Below are 23,401 nucleotides of genomic sequence, written 5' to 3'. Positions count from 1 at the left end.
GGAACTATAGAAGGCTTGGGACTTTGCAATACTATACTTCACTATAGTTCTAGCAACAGAGAAGAAATATACTGCTCGAAGATATTTTCCAGTACCTTTGAAAAGTGAAGTTCTGTCACAATGTATTTGAGTGCATGTGTAGCGTGCAAACTAGACTTTAAGAAGCTACACAATTTGCACATATACATGGGATACAACATGGAAACAATGTGTGCTTTTAAAGTAAAGAAATCCACTAAATTCACAATAAGCATAAAAATGCATTTATTCTGACTTTAATAAAGTGTCTGGGATTTCTAAAAAGAGTATTAGTATGAATATACATGTGCAAGAAAACATGGATATTCAAAAATAAAATTAAGTAGAGTAAAACTTCTAATGTTGGTGCCGGGAGTGACAGAACTTTTTTCTACTCTGTCTTCAAACCATGTTATATTTGATTTATATTTTGAGGGATTTTACAACGAATAGGAAGAAAATGACAACACCACTATAAAAATCAAACAGATAATGAACAAGACTATTAATTAATAAACTTTCAATGACTTCTTCACCCCTTAGAAAAGATCAGAATGGTCATGAAGGGAAAAAAGACATCTAGGTCATGTCCCCTGGGAATTACTAGTGAGAAATATATTTTAAAACCTGAGCCTAACACAGTCTACTTCATTGACCCCTAACATTGTCCTGCTCCTGGGCCAATTCAAAGAAAAGTGTACTTTCAGAAACTGCCTACTATATGACTATTTAAATTATCTGTATTCCTAAGGACTTTGTGTTTTCTCTGTATTTCCAGTTTCAATTGCGTATTCCAGGGCTACATTCTCAAAAAGATTTTTAATGTTAAGTTCAATATCATACTTCAGTATCAAGCATTTTAAAATCAAGGAAAGAAATGCATATAAAGGATGTTCAATTCTTAATGCTAAAGTAGCCAGTTAAAATCTTTAAAGATTATTGTGTAACAAATATTTAAATATTATCCCTCACTACAGCATAACTCACTATTAAAAAGATTCAGATAAAAATCAGATCCTTCAAATTATAAGCCAAACATAATATGGTTTGAGGGCAGAGTAGAGAAAAGTTCTTCCTCCCTCCCCCCTGGCCCCGGCACCAACATTAGAAGTTTTACTCTACTTAATTTTATTTTTTTCTCTTCATTGAGAAGATTTTTCTTTTTATTTCATTTATTTTAATTTTTTCAATTTTTATTTTATATTTATTTATTTTTAATTTTCAACATTAGCTTTCATAAAATTTTGAGTTCTAAATTCCCCCCCACTCCTCTCTCTCCAAAACAGCATGCAATATGATATAGGCTATACATGTACAATCATATTAAATATATCTCCGTATTAGTCATGTTGTGAAAGAAGACTCAGAACAAAAAAGAAAAACTATGAGAAAGAAAAAAACAAAAAAAAATAGAAAATAGTATGCTTTGATCTGCATTCAGACTCCATAGCTCTTTCTCTGGATGTAGATAGCATTTTCCATCAGGAATCTTTTGGAGTTGTTTTAAATCATTGCATTGCTCAGAAGAGCTAAGTCTATCAAAGTTGATCATCACACAATATTGCTGTTACTGTGTACAGTGTTCTCCTGGTTCTGCTCACTTCACTCAGCATCAGTTCATGCAAGTCTTTCCAGGTTTTTCTGAAGTCCACCTGCTCATCATTTCTTCTGGAACAATAATATTCCATTACATTCATATGCCACAATTTGTTCAGCCATTCCTCAATTGATGGGCATCCCCTCAATTTCCAATTCTTGGCCACCACAAAAAGAGCTGCTATAAATGTTTTTGTACATGTGAGTCCTTTTCCTTTTTTTATTATCTCTTTGGGATACAGACCTAGTAGTGGTATTTCTGGATCAAAGGGTACGCACAGTTTTAGTGCCCTTTGGGCATAGTTCTAAACTGCTCTTCAGAGTGATTGGATCAGTTCACAACTCTACCAACAATTCATTAGTGTTCTAATTTTCCCACATCTTCTCCAACATTTGTCATTTTCCTGTTTTGTCATGTTAACCAATTTCATAGTGTGATGTGGTACCTCAGAGCTGTTTTAATTTGCATTTCTCTAATCAATAGTGATTTAGAGCATTTTTTCATATGATTATAGATAACTTTAATTTTTCATCCAAAAATTGCCTGTTCATATCCTTTACCATTTATCAATTGGGCAATGACTTGTATTCTTATAGATTTCACTCAGTTCTCTACATATTTTAGAAATGAGACCTTTGTCAGAGACACTGGCTGTAAAAATTGTTTCTCAGCTTTCTGCTTCCCTGCTAATCTTGGTTGCATTGGCATTGTTTGTGCAAAATCTTTTTAATTTAATGTAATCAAAATTATCCATTTTGCATTTCATAATGTTCTATATCTCTTGTTCAGTCATAAATTCTTCCATTCTCCATAAATCTAACAGGTAAACTATTTCTTGATCTCTTAATTTGCTTGTGGTTTCACCCTTTATGTCTAAAATGTACCAATTTTGACCTTATATTGGTATAAGGTGTAAGATGTTAGTCTATGCCTAGTGTCTGTCATACTGTATTCCAGTTTTCCCAGTATTTTTTTTGTCAAATAGTGAGTTCTTATCCCAGAAGCTGGGGTCTTTGAGTTTATCAAACAGTAGATTACTACAGTTATTGACTACTGTGTCTTGTGTACCTAAGCTATTCCACTGATCCATCGCTCTCTTTCTTAGACAATACCAAGTAATTTTGATGATAGCTGCTTTATAATACAGTTTTAGATATGGTAGGGCTAGGACACTTTCCCTTGCATTTCTTTTCATTAATTCCCTTGATATTCTAGATCTTTTGTTCTTCCAAATTAATGTTGTTATAATTTTTTCTAGCTCTATAAAATAATTTTTAGTACTTTGATTGGCATGGAACTGAATAAGTAAAATAATTTAGATAGAATTGTCATTTTTATTATATTAGCTCAGCCTACCCATGAGCAACTGATATCTTTTCTAATTTTTAGATCTGACTTTCTTAGTGTGAAAAGTGTTTTGTAATTCTGTTCATAGAGTTCCTGGGTTTGTCTTGGCATATAGACTCCCAAATATTTAATATTCTCTACAGTTACTTTAAATGGAATTTCTTTTTCTATCTCTTGCTGCTGGGCTTTGTTGGTAATATATGGAAATGCTGATAATTTATATAGGTTTATTTTATATCCTGCAACTTTTCTAAAGTTGTTAATTGTTTCAAGTAACTTTTTACTTGATTCTCTAGATATACCATCATATCATCTGCAGTGATAGTTTTGTTTCTTCATTGCCTATTCTAATTTCTTCAATTTCTGTTTCTTCTCCTTGTTAAAACTAATATTTCTAGTATAATATTGAATAACAATGGTGATAAAGGACATCCTTGTTTCATCCCTGATCTTATTGGAAATGCATCTAGCCTATCCCTATTATATATAATGCTTGCTGATAGTTTTAGATAGATGCTACTTACCATTTTAAGGAAAACTCAATTGATTCCTATGCTCTTCAGTGTTTTTTAATAGGAATGGGGGTTGTATTTTGTCAAAAAGTTTTTTTCTGCATCTATTGATATGATATTAAATCATATTAATATATGATTTCTATTATTTTTGTTATTGATATGGTCATTTATGCTGATAGTTTTCTTAATATTGAACCAGTCCTGCATGTCTAGTGTTAATCCTACCTAGTCACAGTGTACTATCCTCCTGATAAGTTGCTGTAGTCTCTTCACAAATATTTTATTTAAAATTTTTGCATCTATATTCATTAAGGAAATTGGTCTATAATTTTCTTTATCTGTTTTGTTTCTCCCCAGTTTAAGTATCAGCACCATATTTGTACCATTAAAAGAATCTTGTAGGACACTTCCTTTGCTTATTTTCCCAAATAGTTTAAATAGTATTGGAATTAATTGTTCCTTAAATGTTTGGTAGAATTCACTTGTAAATCCATCTGGCCCTGGAGAGTTTTTCTTAGGGAATTCATTGATGGCTTGTTCAATTTCTTTTTCTGAAATGGGGTTATTTATGTATTTTATTTCCTCTTTTGTTCATCTGGACAATTTATATATTTTTTAAATATTCATCCATTTCACTTAGATTGTCAGATTTATTGGCATATAGTTGGGCAAAATAGAGCCTAGTTATTGTTTTAATTTCCTCTTCATTGGTGCTGAATTCACCCTTTTCATTTTTGATACTAGTAATTTGATTTTCTTCTTTCTTTTTTAAATGAAATTAACCAAAAGTTTGTCAACTTTATTGTTTTCTTCATAAGACCAGCTCTTGGTTTTATTTATTAGTTCTATAGTTTTCTTAATTTCAACTGTATTAATCTCTTCTTTGATTTTCAGAATTTCTAATTTGGTATTTAATTGAGGATTTTTGATTTGTTCTTTTTCTAGCTTTTTTACTTACATGCCCAATTCACTGATCTCTTCTTTCTCTATTTTATGTGAATAAATAATTTATATGAATAAATGTAAGCATTTAGAGATATAAAATTTCCCCTAGGGACTGCTTTGGCTGCATCCCATAGGTTTTGGTATGTTGTCTCATTATTGTCATTCTCTTAGATGAAGTTATTGATTGTTTCTATGATTTGTTGCTTGACCCACTCATTCTTTAGGATTAGATTGTTTAGTTTCCAATTAATTTTCAGTCTATCTTTCCATGGCCCTTTATTAAATGTAATTTTTATTGCATCATAATTTCAGATCATTAAATATTTCTGCCTTTCTGCATTTGATTGTGATGTTTTTATGCCCTAGTGCATTGTCAATTTTTGTATAGGTGCCATGTCCTGCTGATAAAAAGATATATTCCTTTCTGTCCTCATTCAATTTTCTCCAGAGGTCTATCATATCTAACTTTTCTAAAATTCTATTCACCTCCTTAACTTCTTTCTTGTTTATTTTGTGGTTAGATTTATACAATTATGGGAGGGGGAGGTTGAGGTCCCCCACTAGTATAGTTTTCCTATCTATTTCTTCCTGTAACTCCCTTAACTTCTCCCCTAAGAATTTCTATGCTACACCACTTGATGCATATATGTTTAGTATTGATATTACTTCATTGTCTATGATGCCTTTTAGCAGGATGTAGTTTCCTTCCTTATCTCTTTTAATTAGATCTATTTTTGCTTTTACTTTGTCTGAGATCAAGATTGCTACCCCTGCTTTTTTTTTTCAACGTCAGCTGAAACATAATATATTCTTCTCTAGCCTTTTACCTTTACTCTATGTGTAATCTCTCTGCTTCAAATGTGTTTCTTGTAAATAACCTATTGTAGGATTGTGGTTATCCACTTCTGTTTAATGGGAGAGTTCATCCCATTCACATTCACGGTTATGATTACTGTGTCTTTCTCTCCATCCTGTTCCCCCCCTTCCTGTTATACTTTTCTCTCACCTTTCTCCCTTTCCCTCCTCATCAGTGTTTTGCTTCTGATCAATGCCTCCCTCAATCTGCCCTCCCTTCTATCAGCCCCCCTCCCTTTTCTTTTCCCTTCCTCCTCTTACTTCTCTATAGAATATGATGGGTTTCTGTAACCAGTTGAATGTGTATGTTATTCCCTCTTTGGGACAAATCTGATGAGAGTAAGGTTCAAATAATGCTAACCCCCTCCCTTCTTTCCCTCTGGTGTAATAGGTCTTTGTGCCTCTTCCTGTAATGTAATTTACCCTATTCTGCCTCCTCCTTTCCTCTTCTCATAGTACAATCTTTTTTTCACCCATTAATTAATTATTTTTTATCATTACATCAAAGTCAACTTATACCTACACCTTCTGTCTATGTGTATCCCTTCTAAATGCCATGATAAAGATGTAGTTCTTAGGAGTTACAAGTATCATCTTCCTGTGTAGGGATGTAAACAGTTTTACCTTATCGAATAACCTCTTTTTTTTCTTTCCTGTTTACCTTTTCATGCTTCTCTTGAGTCTTGTATTTGACAACCTAATTTTCTGTTCAGTTATGTGGTTTTTTTTAAATCAGGAAGGTTTGAAAGTCCCCTGTTTCATTAAATGTCCATCTTCTCACCTGAAAGATTATGTTCAATTTTGCTGGGTAGTTGATTCTTGGTTGTAATCCAAGCTCCTTTGCCTTGCAGAATATCATATTCCAAGCCCTCTGATCCTTTAACGTACAAGCTGCTAGGTCCTGTGTAATCCTGACTCTGGTTCCATAATATTTAAATTGTTTGTTTCTGGCTGCCTGAAGTATTTTCTTGACTTGATAATTCTGGAATTTGGTGACAATATTCCTCAGAGTTTTCATTTTGGGATCTTTTTCAGGAGGTGATCAGCGGATTCTTTCAGTGTTCTCCTGCTTCTGTTCACTTCACTCTGCATCAGTTCATGTAAGTCTTTTTCAGGTTTTTGCTGAAATCATCCTGGTTGTCATTTTTATAGCGTAACAATATTCTATTACAATCATACACCACAACTTTTTTCAGTCATTCCTTCGTTGATGGATATACCTTCACTTTCCAATTCTTTGCCACCACAAAAAGAGCTGCTGTAAATATTTTTATACATATAGGTCCTTTTCTTTTTAAAAAAAAATCTCTTTGGGATATAGACCTAGTAGTCATGTTACTGGATCAAAGGGTATGTATCTGAACATAATTATAAAACTTTTTTTTAATAAAAAGTCAGGTTTAAATAATTGGAGAAATGTTATTAGTTCATAAGTAGGCTGAGCCAATAAAATAAAAGTGTTGATTCTACTTAATCTAATTATTCAGTGCCATCCCAATTAAACTACCAAAATTATTTTATTGATTTTCAAAAAAAAAAAAAGAAAGAAAGAGAATAGAGCCTGCCAGTTCTAGTCCATGAAATTGATTTGGACTTCTGGTAAAATTTTAAAATATGTCATTATAAAGAGTGATTAATGAATACCTAAATAAGGAAACTGGGATCCTAAAGAACTAACATGGCTTCATAAGGAACACAGTGTGCTGGATTAACCTCATTTTCTTTTTGACAGAGTTACAAAACACATTGTTCAGAAGATGCCATGGAAATAGTTTATTTACATTTTTGGAAAGCAGTTTACAAAGACTTTTAAGCTATGTATATAAACAAGATCGAGACAGAAATGCTTAGATGATGCTTAAATGCTTAGATATCCCCCAGTGAAGGAGGATAGGCATTGGCTGAAAAGTAGACTCCAGGTCATTGTCTCTGAGGAGAAAATCTCTAGTGGAGACTTTTCTTGCCCTATGGCATTGAATGTCTTTCCCAGTAACTTGGATAAAAGATTGATGGCACAATTGTCCAATTTACAGACAACACAAAGCTAGGAGAAATAGCTAACAGAGGATGACAGAGTCAAGAGCCAGAAAATTATTGATAGATTAGAGCATTGAAACAAATTTAATAATGTGAAATTCAATGGCGATAAATATAATGCTTTGTACTTGAATATGAGAAATCAGCTCCACAGATTGTAGTAGGGAAAGCATGATGAAGCCATAGTTTGTCTGAAAAATATTCAGAGGTTTTAGTGGCCAATAAACTAAATATGCAGTGTGATGTGGCAAAGCTAACTGATGCAACCTTGTGTCACATCAAGGGAGGCATAGTTGAGATGAGCCAAGGCAATGGAGTAGAAGGAAGCAGTTCAGGTCAGCTCTCATAGCAACTTCATGAACAAACATCTCAGATGAGGGCCAGACTGAGTAGTGGTTGAAAATCTGCAGAGAAACCATGTTGGTTCATCTTTCCTGCACAAGATCACAAATTTGGCTCACAGGAAAGTGACTGGGGCAGAACTATGGAATAAGTGTGGACTGGTATTAAGCAGCCAGACCCCAGAAGTGGAACAGGGTGATTGGGATCTCAGACTCAACTCCAGGAAGAACAGAGACCTAGCACTGTTGCTGACTCCAGAGGGAGAGATCTAAGACTCAAGGACTAGTGCCTCCCCTCTTCTCAAGAGAGGGGATCTTAGAGCTGGACACCTAGAGAGGAAGACTACATGGCTGTCTCTCTGACTCAGGATGGGGTATCTTGAAGCCATACCCAGGGCGAGGAACTGGACCACAGAGCTATTGCTCTGACCCCAGAGGTAGAGATCTAAGCTGATGCTCCTAGGCACAGGGGCCATTATTTTAGCTGTTACTATACCCAAGAGAGGGGCTCACAAAACCAGATCCCTTCTTTCACCTTAGATGACAACTAGCTGTGACTCCTTCCCAAATCCAAAGTATTTTCACCCTAGCAATAGTTTATTTCACATTCTGGCAACTCGTGTGGTCATTTCATTTTTCTGTCCAACGAACTTCAGTTTCTACTTTTTGTCTACCAAGGAAAGTTCAGGCTCTGTTGCTTGGCAGTTTAGGCCTTCTTGCTTCCCTATGTGTTCAGCTTTATCTCATATTTCTCCCCTCCATGCATTCTGCAATGTTGGAACCTCCCCCAACTTCCGGGCCTTGGCTTATGCTGGTCCCTTTATTGCTTCCTCCACATCCTTTAAAGCCTAATTCAAAAACCATCTTCAGGAAGCCTTCCCTCCTCCCCTGTCAGTAATGACCTTTGCCTTTAGGTCTTTTGGAACCAGTCATTTGTATTTCTTTAATGTATTTGTAGTTATCTGCACACATTTGTGAATAATGAAATGAAGAAGAAGGCATTTATCACAGCTTACTATGTGGTAGGCACTGTGCTAAGCACTACAGATATAAATACAAGGAAGTAGAACAGTGCCTGCCCTCAAGGAACTTACAGTCTAATGTGGAGATAACTCCTCTAGGGAAGCAGGAGCCAAGGAGGAGGTTCTGCACAGAGAATTCATGGGGATGGTGAGTGATATCATGAGACAATTGATCAGTAGGTCCATTTCCTGGAATGATGGGGTTGAACTGACCACCTGATCACTGTTCTCAGAGCTCTAGTTGGAAAGGAAGGAGGAGGAGAAGGCACATGGGAGGGAGGCAATGTGGGGGGTTTGGGGTTTAGGCTAGTGGTGGTAAATACACACAATCGAAAAGAGCCCAGGGTGAAGCTTGAGTTATAAATCAGAGTTTAGAGGCATGGGCGTATGGCACCTTGGGAATTTGTATCTTCAGAATTTCATGTTTGAGAATTTCCCATCCTTCTTGGATATTACCAGTCCTTCCTCTGAAGGATGTTGTAAGAATCAATTAAACATTTGTTAAGTGCTTACTACATGCTCAGGCATTGGGCAGCATCAAAGGACTCTGCCTAATCCAGAGTTACCATATGAGTAAATATTCAGAGTCTCATAAATAGAGCTCCACAAGGGCAGGCATTTAATTTGGTGCCTCCTCCCACCCAATACCTACCAGTGCTGCTGATCCACACAACAGGTGCTTAATAAACATTTAAAGTGAGTGAACCTGTCTTTGATCTTTATGGTGTCCTTCCTAGAGCTATACCACTTTTCACCACTAGATGCCACCATCTGAACACAGTATGTATTAACATCTGAAGTTTGAGATTAATGGAAGGCATTTTCTTCCTCAGTCCCACGGATTGAATGAAACTAAATGAATCCTGATGGAGATCCTGTCAAGTCATGGTTTCTCAGTTGGCAACCAGATATTCAGCCCCATCAACCTCCCAGAATACCTCCAAATCTGGGAGTAACTGAAGAGACCTCAGAGTAGGGATTTTCCAACTACTTTGGGCACTGATGAAGGGAATGGGGTGTCTGAAGGAGTTCTCTGGCAGAGTCTCAGAGGAAGAGGTGGCCCCTCCTGACAAACCCAGGCTCTTGCCCCTGTGTCCTCCTAGCTCTCCCCCGCACCAGATTACCTGCCCCCTCCAATCTTCAGTCTCTCCTTAGTGACTTGTTCCTTCTCTGATGCCTCCAAACATGTTCAGATGTCCCCCAGCCTAAATACTAGGACTCCTCTTTACCTGTCTGTACCCAGTTCCTTCTAGCCAAATTGGCCTGGAGGTTTCTTCCAGTACTCTGATCTTTCACTAAGCCTTTTTGAGGGCTGAACCTCAGGGCTAGATCATACCTGCTCCTCTCCTCTGCCTTTTACAATTCATAGCATCCTTAAAGGGCCAGCTTAGTTGCTGCCTCCAACATGAAGTCTTTCCTGATTTCTGCAGTGAGTTCTCTCCTGCCTGACATTACTTTTTATTTACTTATGCTTATTTGTTGGATCCCTCCAATAGAATGCAACCTCCTAGAGGGAAGCGTTAACAGGATTTTACTGAGACAGTCTCTAACTTGAGAATGCTTGGAGCCACACAAGCAGGCCTAGAGACAGGAGTGCCAGTAATCAGGTAGCAGTTTAATTAATTAGTTTCATTATGAGGAACAGATTTGCAAATTGGAAATTCTTCTGAGTGGCATTTCACCTTGCTGAAGTGAAGACAGAGATTTTATACATAAATCACAAGTGGGAAGTGAGGGGGGAAGGTAGATTACAAACAATTGTTTCCCAGGGCCAGAGTAGTTTCCCATGACAAGCCCACAAGTGGAAGACAGTACAACAACTCTGGTCAAGTCTTTGGGGGCCATTACTTAGTGGAGTACAGGACCAGAGTTCTGTGATGGGAACAGGTTCTATAATCTTTGATTCACTTCACTTAAGGTATACAAGCACAAAAATGCAAAGATTGTGAGAGGATTGTCAAGGTTTTGTTGATCATTTCAAGCTGCATTGTAAGTCTGACTCCCAAGCCAGAGGAGGCAATTCTGAAAAATCTGAATTATTAGCATATTCATTATATACATCATATCTATTATTATGAAAATAATAATTCCTTTCACAAGGAGGGACTTTCATTTTTGTCTCTGTACCCCCAGCATCTTGCTCAATGTCTTTCTGCTTAAGAAGTGCTTTTGAGTTGAATTTGGCTAAGGCTGGAGGGTGGGGCCTAGCTTAAAACTGGATGTTGAGTGGGCCACTGAAATGACTGGCTCAAAATCCTGTGACTTCTCCTCTGTGGATCTCTTATAACTTGAGACATGGTTCTCACCTCTCTGCCATTTTGGTAAATTATGCTACTCTTTAGGATATGTCCAAAATGGAGCCTGTCATCTCTGCTTTCCTTCCCCTACACCTTACCCTCTTCCTGAGTTTCCTAGTTCTATCAAGAGAACTCATGTGGTTAACATTTCTCACCCAGACCATAGCAGTAGACTCCTAACTCATCTACTAGTAACCTTAGTTAGTATTACTAGGTGGATGAAAACAATTTGTTCCAGTGGCCGTGAAGGCAGCTGAAGCAGGTGCTGTGGAGCATTTACAGCATGGACAGGCATCAATGATGCCAAGGTCATCCACTGCATCCCGGGGCATTGCCAGTTGTCCTTTTTTTTTGCCACTAGAAGAGAAAATGAAGCTGATCACTTTGTGCAGTTCTGTCTCATTTAAATCCAGCTCATGCATGAGTCAAGACATCCATCCATTGGTTCTCTTGGAAAATGAAGGACTAACAACAACAGCCACCACCCTTCAAATCTCTTCCTCTCTAGTGTATCCTCAACAGAACTATCCAAATGAATTTCCTAAAGCAAGTCTGACCATATTACTGCCCTCTCCAAGAAGCTTCAGTAGCAACTTCTTGCCTTTAGGATAAATTAATTGCAGGCTCCTCTATTTGGCATTTCAAACCCTCTCCAATCTGGCCTAGCTTACCCATCTTTCTAGGCTTGTGTCTCATTTCCTATCACATGCTTCCTCTCAGCCAAAACAACCTTCTTGCTGGTTTCATTCTTATATAACGTCAGGCTATCTTTCATGTCTAAAATGTCCTCCCACCTTCCAGAAGTGCTCCCAACTCTTCCATGGCTCCTTTCTGATCTCCACCTTCATGACATCTCTTTGCTTGGGCTTGGTATGGATTTGATGTTGACTTACCTATGAACATGTTGTTTCCCCCAGTAGAATGTAACCTCCTTGAGGGCAGGGACCTCTTTTTTGTATCCTTAGCACCAGATGTAGTACCTTGCACCTACTAGGTATTTGCTCACTTAACTTGTCATAATTCCTGATTTTAACCCTGCTGGCTCCTTGCCTAGCCTGCTCAGGCAGGACTTTGGCCCATCTATATGATCTTTGCTGGAAAAAAAAAGTATCAAAGAACATGGAATTTGGAGTCAGAAGTCCTGGTTTTGTTTCTGTGACCATGGGCAAATCCTTTCTCTCTTGCAGACCTGTTTTCTCATCTGTAAAATGAGCTTATAGTCCCAAGATGTGATGATCTCTGGGTGACCTCCACCTATACAGGGATTCCTCAGCCCTGCCCTCTCCCATCCCACTTTACCAACTCTGAAGGGTTCAGTCATCCTGGCTTTGACCAGAGACACAGCAAAACTATACCAGGAGGATGTTCCTTGGCCAACCCTGGCTCTCCCAGCCAAGGCCCACTGGCCCTAAACCTCATAGGCACAAGGGAGGTTGGGGAAGGTGTAGGGAGGAGAAGAGCAGCAGACACAGGAGGCTCTGCTGGAAAGTCCCAAAAGAACATGACCATGCTGGCCATTGGCCAGCAGATTTGGGGTGTGGGTGTGGGACCTGCCTGCTGGCCCTTACCCTTCCTAAGCAGCCTCACTTAAAGTTAGAGCCAATTAGAACACTGAACAGCCCTGGAAAGGAGATGTAGGCTTCCAAGGGATCTTGCAGGCAGGTATTTAGAGTTATCAACCTTGAAGCTGGAAAAGATCTTAAAGGTCAGCAAATATAACCCACTCATTTTATAGGGAGGGAAAGGAAAGCCTAGAGAGAGGAAATGACTCATCATCATCATCAGCCCTCTGGAATTGTGGCCATTGTAGTGGTTGGAGTTCCTAAGGCTTTCAAACTTGTTTGGTTTTGCAGTATTAATGTGACAGTATAGATTATTCTCCTGGTTCTGCTCCTTTCTCTCTGTATCTGTTCATACAAGTCTTCTCAGGCTTCTCTGAAACCATCCCATTCGTCCTTTCTTACAGCCCAATGGAATTTCATCACATTCATCCGCCATAGCTTGTTCAGCCATTCCCCAGTTGATGGACATCTCCTCAGTTTCCAATTCTTTGCCCCTACCAAAATATCTACTGTGAATATTTTGGGACACGTGGATCCTTTTCTTCTTTCTTTGTTCTCTTCGAGCTTAGTGTCCCTGGGCCAAAGGGTATGTGACTATTTAGTCACTCTTTGGGCATAGTTCCAAACTGCTTTCCAGGTAACCTCATTTTGCAGATAAGGAAACTGAGGCTCAAAGAGTTGCTCATGATCACACAGTATCAGAGATGAATCCAGCATGCTTTCCACTACTCAAAGGCTTAGTACGGCAGCTCTGGGACCCAAACCCAGGTCATCTTGTGTCAAATCTAATGTTTGTTCCTTTTAAACAAGTGGCCTCTCACTTGGTCTCACCATCTTTGTCCACATCTTTATCACAGAAAAGGAACCTTTTCTTTATCTGGAGGTCATAGAGCAGAACAGTTGGTGCCTCTGACTCATGGCTGAAAATGAAGGACTCTGGATCCTCAGTGTGGCAACTCTTGGCCTAACTGCTTCAATCCTTGTGGAACCTACATCTCGATTGCCCATAGCTTGGGGACACAAGATTTGGGAGCAAGCATGTTGGCAGGACAAGGACCACTCGAAGTGGGCTCTACCCCCAGAGCACAGTGGTGTGGAGTCATTCATTGCAGGGGCAAGCACCCCCAGCCCACTCCCAACGAGCCTAGATGGCCAGTGATGAGGCTGAACCTATAGGAGGAGGTGGCATGTTTGGGGTGCTGCGTTTTCTAAGAAAAGATTGGTTGTGGGTCAGCAAGGCTTCTATTTAATATGCCAAAAATTAAAAATGTGGATGCTGGCAATGTTCCATTAGCTGGAAGATTTACTGAACCCATATACCATACATACCCATATCCAACCAGTGGCCCAATATTGTTGGTTCTACCTTTTTTTATATTTCTGATTTTATTAATTTATTTTAAGTTTTCAACATTCACTTCCACAAGATTTTGAGTTCTAAATTTTCTCCCCATCTCATTCTTGAAATCTATCCCCCAACCCAATGGTGGGATTCATAGACCCCAGGTTAAGAACTCTAGAATACAGTACAAATTCCTATTGGGCATTTAAATCTTCCTGCTCAGGCTTCAGCCTCCCTTCTCAGATCCTCCTCTGCTCCTGCTCTTCACATGCTCTATCTGCCCTCTAACCAAGCTGCCCTTTTAGCAACTCCCTGGGTTCAGTCTGCCATCTCTGATCTCCAGGCTTGTACACAGGCCATTCCCCATACCTAGAACTCACTACTCCTTTTCCATGCCTGCCTCTCAGACTCTCTCAGAGAAAGGACTTTGTAGGCAAAGAAGGTGAGGGAGAAAGGAAGGAATAAATAATGATAAATGAAGTATTTATGAAGCACCTCCTGAGTACTTGGCACTGTGCTAAGAAACAAGTGTACAAATATAAGCACAAAGAAAGATGATCTCTGACCTCAGGGAGCTTACATTCTCATAGAGGAAGACAATACATAAAAAGGGAGCTGAAAAGGGAGGAGGAGAAGGTGTCAATGTAAGGCCATGGCAGTTGTTGTTTAGCCATTTTTCAGTTGTGTCCAACTCTTTGTGACCCCATTTGGAATTTTCTTGGCAAAAAGACTGGAGTGGTTTGCCATGTCCTTCTCCAGCTTATTTGACAGGTGAGGAAAAGCATTTATTAAGCACCTACTGTGTGCCAGGCACTGTGCTAAATGCTTTAGAAAAATTGCCTCTAATCCTTACTGCAACCCTGAGAGGTAGGTACTCTTATTGCCCCCATTTTACTGTTGAAACTAAGGTAGACAGAGGTTAAGTGACTTGCCCAGGGTCACACAGCTAGTATCTGAGGCCAGATTGGAACTCAGGTCTTCTGGGTTCCTGGCTTGGCTGGGAATGATCAGCCTAGAGTCCAGGGTCAGAGTCCCAGCTTCCACTTGGTGGGGGGGGGGGAAGGAAAGGAGGAAGAGGAGAACAATTGCTGGAGGGCAGCTGGCATACATGAGGAATGGTGACCAGAAGACCAAGAGGTGTTAAGGGAGCTGAGAGAAGAGAAGAAACTGAGTAGAAGGAGTTGGAGACCTGGAGTCAGGGCCTGTGGCTTCATCCCCTTTCTCAGACATTTACTTCCCTTTTCATAGACTCCAAAGTTGGGGGGGGGTTATGATAATCTTTTAGTCCTCAAGTGTTCAGGTGGGGTCACTCCACTTATCCAGACAGTGGTCAAGTCTTGTGTTTTTATCTTCCCAGCATCTTTTGAATACATCCCCTTTTCTCCTCTGACCCTACCCCTACCCTGGTGCAGACCTTCATCACCTCACACATGGAAGGTCTACCTGCCTCAGGTCTCTCCCCACTCCAGTTCATCCTCCATTCAGCCACCAAAGTTATTTTCCTAAAATGCAAGTCTGACCATGTCGCTCCCTACTCAGTGGCCTCCAGTGGCCCCCTGTCACCTTCAGGAGCAAATACAAAATGTTATTTGGCATTCAATGCCTTTCCCACCTGCAAAATGGATAGGTTTTGGTCAAACCTTGACTGAAAGAGAAAACCACATTTGGGTGGAAAAAAAGCATTTAGGAACCTTCATAAACTCAATACAATGAAGATTTTCAGAATGGAGGAAGATAAAGACATGTCCTCAAAACCTCCAAGATGTCCGAAGTTAATGAGGAGTTGAATTTAAGGAAACGTGCCTTGAGTGTAAAGCTTAAGCAAATTTGTATACTATGTGTCTTACAACGGATGTCAATAGGCAGACCTTCAAAGAGTAACGGAAATAGTTCAAGAAGACCCCTATTAGATCTGTTGAAAGGTAGCAATTTCTTCAGGACCATGGAATATTCTTTTGGAAAGGGACTTTTGCTACAATCCCCTTGCTTCAAGTCAAATAAAGAAGGTATTTTTCAAAGGACAAGGCTATTCAAAGCAGAATCAAGAAAAAGACATTGAATTCAATGGTGCATTGACATCAAAATGAGAAATAAGATGATTTTTGAAATATTTGTTGGAAAAAGAATGGTATGAATCCATATTAATGTTGCTGATGTCCATCTTCTATTATTATTGGTCTATCAGTGCCTATCTCTAGATGGGTCAAAGAAAATGTTATTTTCATAAGGACAAACTTAGAATGTAAAGGATGAGAATTTCTCAGGACTTGTTTTGTTTCATTACATTTCAATGCTTCACAATAGCTAGAGATGGTGGAGCTTGCTGCATTTGGTGGTGGATCTAAGACTTTTCTCTTTCCTTGAATTTACAAAATGGATAGGTTTTGGTCAAACCTTGACAGAAAAAGAAAACCACGTTTGGGTAGGGAAAAGTCTATAGGAACTTTCATAAACTCGATATAATGAAGAAGATTATCAGAATAGAGGAAGATAAAGATGTTCCCTCAAAACCTCCAAGACATCTAAGATTTCTGGGGAATTGTATTTAAGGAAAAATTCCCTGAATGTAAAGCTTTAGCAACTTTGCACCCTATGTGTCTTACACTGGATGTCAATAGGCAGATTTTCAAAGACGAGTAGAAAGATTTCCAATCAATTTGTAGTCTCTTTCCATGGCCCTTTATTACATGTAATTTTTATCACATCATGATCTGAAAAGGATGCATTTAATATTTCTGTCTTTCTGCACTGGATTGTGAGGATTCTACGCCTTAATACATGGTCAATTTTTGTGTAGGTGCCATATACTGCCAAGAAAAAAAGGTATGTTCCTTTCTATCCCCATTCAATTTTCTCTAGAGGTCTACAATATCTAAGTTTTCTAAAATTCTATTCACCTCCTTAACTTCTTTCTTGTTTATTTTGTGGTTAGATTTATCTAGTTCTGGGAGAGGGAGGTTGAGGTCCCCCAGTAGTGTAGTTTTGCTGTCTATTTCCTCCTGTAACTCCCTGAACTTCTTCTCTAAGAATTTGGATGCTATACCACTTGGTGCATATATGTTTACTTTTGATATTACTTCATTGTCTATGGTACCTTTTAGCAAGATGTAGATAATGAGATCTATTTTCACTTTTGCTTTGTTTGAGGTCAGGATTGCTACCCCTGCTTTTTTTTTTACTTCAGCTGATGCATAATACATTCTGCTCCAACCTTTTACTTTTACTCTGTGTGCATCTCTCTGCTTCAAATGTGTTTCTTGTAAACAACATATTGTAGGATTATGGTTCTTAATCCACTCTGCTATCTGCTTCTGTTTTATGGGAGAGTTCATCCCATTCACATTCACAGTTATGATTACTATCTGTCTTTCTCTCCATCCTATTTCCTCCCTGTTTATGCTTTTCTCTCTTCTCTTTCTCCCTTTCCTTCCTCACCAGTATTTTGCTTCTGACCACTGCCTCCCTCAATCTGCCCTCCCTTCTCTGGTCTGGAACCAAAACCAAAAATTCCATCCTTCTGTAAGTGCCCACAGCCAGAGGTATCCCCAACCCACTGCTTCTGCACTCACCCACCATGTGCTGGTTCTTTTTCAGCAGGGCAGCATCTCCACAGCACAGCTAGGTGTGGTGTTCCTGATCAGCAGAGATTCCCTCAGTCTTTCCTGTCTCAGACACTGGACACTCACACTGTCCAGGAGGTGAAAGTTCCTGTGGCTAGGGCTGAAGCTGTCTCCCAACTCAGCTGGCCCCTGGGCTCACTGATTGCTATTTCAGCAGAACTAGCCTGGCAGTGTTTACTCTTCATGGAGACCAAACCTCAGTCCTGGGATTTTTCTTTGGCTCTTCTGCAATCGTCCCAGGAGGACCACTGTTCTGCCACAACTCGTGTCTATTTTTAATGCTCTATATTTGTGCTGAGGCTCAATATTATATTGTTTGTGGGGAAAATTTGGAAAGCTTAGATTTTTCTGAACATCTTCCCAGAATCCTCTCTCTGCAAACAGTAGTAGAAAGCTTTGAAGGAGACCACTATTCGATATAATGGAATGAAGCAATATCTTCAGCACTTTGAATGACTCTTTCACAAAGGGACTTTTGTTGCCATTCCCATCGTTTACATTAAATGAACAAAACATTCTTTCAAAGGAAAGTATTTTCTTTTCAATTATTTTCAATGTCCAAACACCTGTGGGCAAAACTTCGAAGAAAAACAGGAAGTGGTCTCAAGCCCAGAAAGATATCACAAAAGAGCTCAAAAGGGAGCTTGAAAATTATTTAACAGTGAGAGAAGAAAAATTGGGAAAAGAAATGAGAATGATGAAAGAGAATTATGAAAAAAGAGTCAATAGCTTGGAAAACTGCTTAAAAAGTAGAATTGGCCAAATGGAAAAGGAGGTACAAAAACCCACTGAAGAAAACAATTCCTTAAATTATACAATTGGCCAAAATGGAAAATAAAGTACAAAATCTAGTTGAGGAAAACAAAACCTTAATTAAGTTAGAATTGAGATGTCATGAATCAATCAAACAAATTCAAAAGAATGAAAAAACAGAAGAAAATGTAAAATACCTCATGGGAAAACAACTGACCTGGAAAATAGATACAGGAGAGACACTATCAGAATCATTGAACTATTACATAATCAAAAGCCATAATCAAAAGGAGGACCTGGACAGAATCTTTCAAGAAATTATTAAGGAAAACTTCCCTGATGTCCTGGAACCAGAAAGCAAAATAAGCATTCAAAGGATCCACCAATCACCTCAGGAAAAAGAACCCAAAATAAAACCCCAAGGAATATTATAGCCAAGTTTCAGAACTATCAGGTCAAAGAAAAAATATTACAAATGGACACAAAGAAACAATTCAAATACTGGGGAGTCGCAACCAGGAATACGCAGGACCTGGCAGCTGTACCATTAAAGGACTGGAGGTCATGAAACATCATATTCCATGGGGGAAATGAGGTAGGGCTACAGCCAAGAATCACTTATCCGGAAAAATTAGGCATAATAAGTCAAGGGGAAAAATGGTCATTCAACAAAATAAAAGAATTTCAAGGCTTCATAAGAAAAAGACCAGAACTAAACCAAAAGTTTGACCTCCAATATCAAGACCCAAGAGAAGCATAAACAGGTAGAAAGGGGGGGAAAAACATAAGGGATTCAATAGAGTTAAACAGTTTACATCCCTACCCAGGAAGATAATACTTGTAACTCATAAAATTGTATCACTAACAGCATAAGTAAAAGTAATATAAAGAAGGGACAATTTTCTAAAAAGAAAAACTTAGAATTGAAAGGACGATAATTCCTCAGGGCTTGCTTTGTTTCATTGGATTCACTGCTAGAAAGTGTGGAGTTTCTTATATTTGAGAGGTTCAGTTAAATCTTTTTCTGTCCTGAATAGGCAGGAAGGATTGGCTTTAGTAAAACCTTGGCTGAAAGAGAAAACCCCATTTGGATGGAAAAAAGTTTATTGGAATCTTACTAAAGTCAATATAATGAAAAAGATAGAATCTAGGAAGTCAAAGATGTATCCACAAAAACTGCAAGAGGTTCTAGATTTCTGTGGAGTTGCATTCATTTGTAAGGAAACATCTTCTTCATGTAGTTTTGTCCAGCTGTAGAGAAAAGCAAGATATAGAACTGCTTTCATTTACATTGAAACTAAGGCAAATTTGGGCCCTGTGTGTCTTACACTGGATGTCAATAAGCAGCCTTTCTAAAAAGTATTGGAAAGCTTTGAAGAAGACCTGTATTAGATGTAGCAATATGAAGCAATATCTTCAGCACCTTGCAATATTCTTCCACAAATGGACTTTTATTGCAATCCCCCATGGTTCATGTGGAAACAAGAAGATATTCTTTCAGAGGAAAAGCCTATTGAAAGCAGAATCAAGTAAAAGACATTTAATTCAATGGTACATTGCCTTAATGTGAGAAACAGGAATATGACACTTGAAACTTGTGCTAAGAACAAGAGTGATATGAAGCCTAACCTATGTTGTTTAAGTTCCCTTTTCTATTTTTGCTGGTCTATCAATGCCTATCTCTAGCTGTGTCAAACATACAATAGAATTTTGACCCTGCAGGCCCTACAGTCAGGAGGAGCTTTCCTTTGGACAGTGTCAGTCAATCCAGAAGTCTCAGAGCAGATTTCTGAAACAGGCTGTTGAAGGAGGCTTGATTGGGCAGTTAACATTAGCAGGTTTCCTTTGAGCTAAAATAGCCTTAGGGATGGGGAGAGAGGAGACTACGAACTCTTTCCCTCCCCTTCTCCCCATCATCTCTTTTGTTTAGTGATATTTAATTTAAAGGTATGTTTATTTTTGTTCTGGTTTCAACCAGCACCTGGTGAAAGGGGCATTTCCATGCATGTTGCTGTTAAACAGAAAGAGGAGACTGTCTGTGAATCTGTGGATTTTCGTGATTTACAAACTGAAAGAACAGAGTTGTTTTAATTTGCAGTTCTCTAATCCTTAGTGATTAGGAGCATTTTGTCCTATGATCATTGACAGTTTGGATTTCTTCCTTTAAAAACTTCCTGTTCATATCCTTTGACCTTTTGGAGAATGGCTCTTAATATCTGAAATTGAAATCAGTTCCTTATGTGTCTTACATACGCAATATTCATTAAAGAACTTCACTACAAAGATGTTTTCCCTCACTTAACTGTTACCCTTCTAATTTAACTACATTAGATTGATTTGTGCAAAAATATTTTAATTTTATAGAGACAGAATTATCCCTTTTATTTTCTGTGACCCTTTCTGTGAATTCGATCATGACCTCTTCTTCTGCCCGTGGGTGTGAAAATAATTTCCTCCTGGCTCCTCTAATTTGCTAATGATGTCCCCTTTTATATATAATTCTTGTATCTTTAGATTGATTTGATCTGGGGTGTGAGGTGTTGATCTCCTATCAAATTATTGCCAAACTGCTTTCCATTTATCCCATCACTTATGTATCAAATGTGAATTTACCCACGGACCTAGGGAAGGGAGGGAGGAAAGCAGAAAATGGTTTGTATGCCCGTAGAGTGAGGGAGCCATCACCCAGGTCAAGGACACATAGTGGCCAGGGACAGAAAAGCAAGAACAAGAGGACAAACATGTGAGTCCTGGGGCAGGGCCTGGCTGGAACCAAGAAGAAGACACATGGGGGCTGGACACGGACACAGACAAGAGAGGACGGTGACATGTGGGATGCCAGTGAGAGACACATGGTAATGGAGTGTGGATGAAAAGAAGGCACACATGTAGGGGCCAGACAGGTGGCAGGTGGGCAGAGCAAGGCAAGGTCCCAAGCTGGGAGGCCATCAGTGAATCTTTTACTGCCATGATGGATGGCACATTTGTTCCTTCTCCTGACTCAAGTCTTGTCACCCCAGCTGGTTGACACAGCTTCTTATACATGCTTTTCTGCAGTCAGCTTCCCCATTAATTTCTCTCTCTCTCTCTCTCTCTCTCTCTCTCTCTCTCTCTCTCTCTCTCCTTATCAGTCTCTTTCCCTCTCTCTGTCTCTTATTCTCTCTCTTCATCTGTTTCTGTCTCTGTGTGTCTGTCTCTCTCTCTGTCTCTGTCTGTCTCTCTGTCTCTCAGTATCTCTCTGTCTCTGTGTGTGAGTGTGTGTCTCTCTCTCTGTCTCTCTCTCCATGTGCATATATGGTTATGTGTGCATGTCTCCTCTTGGCTGGGGGTTTATAAAAGCCTGATAAGGATACAGCAAGAGGGAAAGCAGGATTGAGGTTACCTTGGAAACAGACTAGTGACCATGGCAACCAATAATTGAGAACAGCTGCCTCCACCCTTGTGGACCCTGAATACAGCAGAATATCTGTCTATAAAGGGTAATTTTAGAGGCACAAAACGTGTCCACTCCCTCATCCCCAAGTCTCTCTACCACCAACCTGTAAATTCTACTCATTCACTGTGAGATAATGGAAAAGCCTCTATTTTTCTATTTGGAACCAGCAAGCATGGCTCCCTGCCCACTTTCCCCCTTGGTTCTCCTCTCCTTCTGTGTCTGAATCAGCATTGATGACTTTTTTTTGTTTATTTAGAGTGTGAGGGGAGAATATGGAGGCTAACCTAGGCATAGTCTCTACAAATTTGGGGATCCCTGACATAGTGCCCACGTGGAATACAGCATACTTTCAGGGCTCCTCATACCTACCCTGCCCATTCTTCTAAAATAACTGGACAGAATCTGTGTCTGACACTTATTGAAGGGAGGTGGGGGGATGATAGCATTTGGCAAAGTCTCTGTAGCATGAGGAGATCCCAGAAAGGACCCCAGGCAAGAACCCACAAGCCAGTTCATGCATCCCTACTGGGACTGTGGAGGCTGGTTAGGGAGGAGTTCTGAGGGAGGGCATTGAGGACTACTGTGCTTCTCTCCTTTCGATTCATCTGGATCCTGCCTTGCTTGGATTCTCTGCTTTTTGTTCTGAATGCTGGATGTTGGAGCAGGATGCTGACAAAATCTGTGCAGAAGGGGCAGATCCCAACATGGCCTCCAGGTAGGGGCCCTGCCCTTTAGACGCAGAATTCATTGTCCATGAAGGTTGCATCAGCTGGTCTCAATTACCAGTCGCCATGGTAACTGGTCTGTTTCCAAGGAAACCTAGAATCCTACTGGCCCTCCTAGTAGCTCTTTATCAGGCCTATATTCTGATCCATCAGCTGGGAAAGGAAGTGGGCTTCTTCCCCTCTTTGAGCACTTAGGTGAGCACAGATGCTACAAAACAACAGGAGACACACATGCAGATATAAAACCATTCAGAGCCATAGAAAGATTCACAGAAAAGATAACTGTAGAACAGGAATGATATAACCAGCTGAGGTAACAAAACTTGGGTCAGGAAAAGGAATAAATTACCATCTATTATGCCTGTCAAAGATTAATAGATCTCCTCCCAGCCAATTGCCAGTAAGTCTCTCCTTAGCCCAAATACATGGCATAATTCTTGAATTTCCCAAGGAAGTCTCTGAACAGTAAGAAGCGCTATGAGATCACAAGGGCCTTGAGGATAACAAAGTACATTGGGTCAAGCCTGTATAAAAATCAGATGGACAAAGTGATCAATAAATAAAGTGAGGCATTTATTCAGGGTCAAGGAATGAACAACATAGTCTTTCTCAGACAGGGAAGTCCAGTGAGGGGAGTTACAGACAGAGGTTATATACACTCAGAAAGGGGGTGGCTAGGTAGTAGATGGAACAGAAGATGGTTGGCAAGTTATTTATTGCAGAGTGTTGGCACATTCCTAGAAAAACCACAGGACTGGTTTTAGGCCACTTCTAGACTATAGAGGCAGACAGGGTCACCTGTAGGGTCAACAGAATAGTTGGACTGCAGGAAAGGAGGGGATGCAGAAGTGTTCTTGGAGCTCTCTCTGTCTAGGAACAAGGGCAGTTAGAAACTGCTGGTCACAGCAGAGATCCCCAGGAGTTTACCTTGGGGGTAGAAATTGATATCTATAACAAACTAGATCTATGTATGTGTAGAAATATATATA

At 39.4% G+C, this 23,401-nt stretch overlaps 1 protein-coding gene across 1 annotated transcript in view; it reads left to right on the top strand.

Moving 5' to 3' along the window:
* The window catches only part of LOC110200367 (plasma membrane calcium-transporting ATPase 4-like), a gene marked incomplete at its 5' end in the record, with an annotated part of 92,079 nt that overhangs the window by 52,155 nt on the left and 16,523 nt on the right, over window positions 1–23,401 (top strand). Inside the window, one exon of the mRNA XM_078148060.1 lies at window positions 6,313–6,377. The remainder of the gene's footprint in view (window positions 1–6,312; window positions 6,378–23,401) is intronic.

This window comes from Phascolarctos cinereus, unplaced genomic scaffold, assembly GCF_003287225.1.
Source record: "Phascolarctos cinereus isolate Bilbo 61053 unplaced genomic scaffold, phaCin_HiC Scaffold_8;HRSCAF=390, whole genome shotgun sequence".
Taxonomy (NCBI): Eukaryota; Metazoa; Chordata; class Mammalia; order Diprotodontia; family Phascolarctidae; genus Phascolarctos; species Phascolarctos cinereus.
This window is presented reverse-complemented; position numbering and strand designations above follow the sequence as displayed.